Consider the following 3,159-nt stretch of genomic DNA (forward strand, 5'->3'; position numbering starts at 1 on the left):
AGTCATATTGGCAGGTGCACGCACCATCCTTCTATCATTCATGAACGCACACCAGCGCACGTCCATGCAAAGCATTACAAATTGCACGATTACAATGGTAAAAATAATTAGAATAAAGATATTACGAAATACTGTACATCTCATGATGAGTAGTTATTCACCATCATTTGCAAATTGGTAATGACGGTTAAAAGTGATTAGGGGAGAGGCGAGAGACAAGTATGGAGCACAGCTGAAGACGCACTGTCACGAGATATAAGCAACTCCTCTGCAGGATAAATGTTGTTTTATTTAGTCATTTGAGCAACATTAGGGTAAGTGTTGCTTTTTCCAGCCTATGTTTTCTATGGTAACCCATTGTCAGTCAATAGTGAAAGTAACTGCATATAACTGTCTTGTCGTTGACTGACTCCTTGGTGAAGTTAGTTTCACTTTGCCAATGAGTTCAAATAATAGACGAGTGCAAATGCGTGAAGGCTATGCTAGGTTTTAGTAAAGCATGGTTTAAGAATAACTATTCCATACGGTCTTGCAAGCAGCCTCCTTCAAATGCGCCGTTGAATGCCAAAATACCAATGCATTTATTTGACATTTCGCGCGTTGCGCCGTTAAAGGGAATGACAGATGTCATTCTCATTGGTTTAAAATGATGTTACGCCCCAAACACACCCATATGACTGATTAAAAGACCTAGGAACACCTTGTTACGCCATGCGCTCCACTTTTGAGAACGAAACCCCTCCCAATGTGAACTGGACATCCTACTAAATTTGAATAGACTTTTGACGAGTGACGATGCACTTTAGAATGTCATGATAGGGCCCAGCATGTTTAGATGCTAATGAAATTGAAAAGTTTAAAAGTAACAAAAAGTTAACAAGCAGCTTGTTAATGCTTGTTAATGGTGTATAAGACAAAGAGGTGGATAACTAATACGCTTATAAGAACTTTCTTACCTATTTGTAGTCAATTTTGCAGCCTGCGCCAGTAACAGGGCACTCTATGACGCAGGAGACCGGGGTTTCGATTCCTGCAGCAATTTTGAAGGGGCATTTCTCACAGCTAAATTAAGCTAAGATATAGAGATAGAAGGTCAGGCTTGTGGAGCTTTAGGCTACATGGTCCTCGCTTTAAATTGGGGGGCTGCAAAATTTACTACAAATAGGTAAGAAAGGTCTTATAAGCGTATTAGTTATCCACCTCTTTGTCTTATTAACAAGCATTAACAAGCTGCTTGTTAACACTTACAACTGTTAAAGCAACACCAAAGAACTTTTCCTCTGTCGCACTGACTATTTGTTTATCCAGCACCAGCTTTGCAAATAACAATGTCTACAGACAATGTAGAATATGTTGCATGATTTTATGAAAGTAGGATGTATTGCGACATCAGATGCAAGTCAAATTTGTAGTTTCTCATGTCTCAATCCATCGAACTAGATCGCTACCCGATCCGGCAAACTTACATAGTGCGGTTATAGCCGATAGAGGGCCGCGAAGCGAATGCGGAAAGTGCTGTTCACTCAATTACGAGTTGATGAACCACTGAAAAGATTTTGGAAACATTATTTTAAGGTACAAAAAACTCTTTGGTGTTGCTTTAACAAATATGCTTGTAAGTAACTTAAAAGGCTGCTTATTAACACTTACAAGCCGCATGTTAACAGTTAGTTCATGTTATTAAAGGATAACAACAGTTAACTAACTGTTAGTAATGAATTGTTAACTGCTTATTAGGCACTGTTAATACCTAATAAGCACATGTTATTATCTTAAAGCATTACCCTGGAATTTTGCACAAGCCTGATATATATATATATATATATATATATATATATATATATATATATATATTATACTTTGATTGACCAGAGCTACACCACTGTTGAAAGGGCATGTCAGCTTTCCAGTAAGGAACAAAAACCCTGTGCCACCTCAGAACTTTTCAGATTTGGGAACTATTACTTTTGTCGGTCAAGCATAAAAATTTTAACATGATGTCATCTTATTTCACCCTGTTGCCTCAATGTAATTCAGTTTGTATGTCAGTATTGTACTGTGATTAGTGTTGAATTATAAACCTCTAAATACTATATTAAAAGCACTATTTAATATGCTGCCAAAAATGGTTTGGTGCATTAAAGTATTGTAATAATAGAATAAACTGTACAACTACCCTTAGCAAATGTTTAACTTCAAGCAAAGATGTCATAATTGTGGAGGTGGCAAACTTTTTTTCCAGTGGAGTAAGGAACAAAGCCTACACCTACAGTTTACTGGGAAACCTTTCGTCTTGTTCCATGTTTAATCTGCCTAACTAATAGTTTGAAAATGCTATTAAAATGCTTAGTTTGACATCTTGTGTAGTGTACAGTGTTATTATTTTCTGACCGCAAGAGGGCAGCGTTGTACCAAGACAGAACTCTCAGCAGAGCTCTATCTCAGGATGGTCCCAGAATTGAGGTGAATGAGCACTGGCCTAGTTGATCTGTTGTCTGTAGGCATAAACGCCATCTGTTTTGAAACCATTCCATTTTATTTTCAGAGGCAGATTAGTGAAAGTTCTAAATATTGCCGTAGCCATTCCGAAGTCAGCATAACTTGAACCAGCTAAGAGGACCTTGTTATTAGAAAGTCAGAATTGTCGTCGGAATCTACAGTATATGGTTTTAAACTCAAAGATGTCCTTCTCTGTCAGTTCTGCATCCTGTGTCTTTCTCACTGCAAAGCTTAATAGTCTATGATTCTCCTCTAATTTACCAAGGTAAAACAGTTGAAACAAAAGCATGTGTGAATGGAGTAGTGTGTGTGTGTGTGCGTGTGTGTGTGTGTGCGTGCGTGTATGGTGTATGTCTGTGTGTGTGTGTGTGCGTGCGTGCGCGTGTGTATTTCTGTGTGTGTGTGTGTGCGTGCGTGCGTGTGTGTGTATGTATGTGTGCGTGTGTGTGTGTGTGTATGAGAATGAGGGTGTGCTGAGGAGAGACTTGCAGTCCAAAGAGGAGAATATTAGCATGCTGGAGAGGACAGGCTGGCTGTGAAATTACTCTTATAAACTAGAGCGGTCTCTTTCCCCTATGCTCTCTAGTTTTCTCTACTTTATGCCAGTTCCTGTTTTCACCTCCAAACATGCAGACCCACCACACCTTGAAACAAACACAC

Source organism: Alosa pseudoharengus, unplaced genomic scaffold (genome assembly GCF_046254945.1).
Source record: "Alosa pseudoharengus isolate Yale_2024_CS ecotype anadromous, Long Island Sound unplaced genomic scaffold, YU_APseudo_1.1 YU_APseudo_1.1_scf_15, whole genome shotgun sequence".
In the NCBI taxonomy this organism is placed as follows: domain Eukaryota; kingdom Metazoa; phylum Chordata; class Actinopteri; order Clupeiformes; family Clupeidae; genus Alosa; species Alosa pseudoharengus.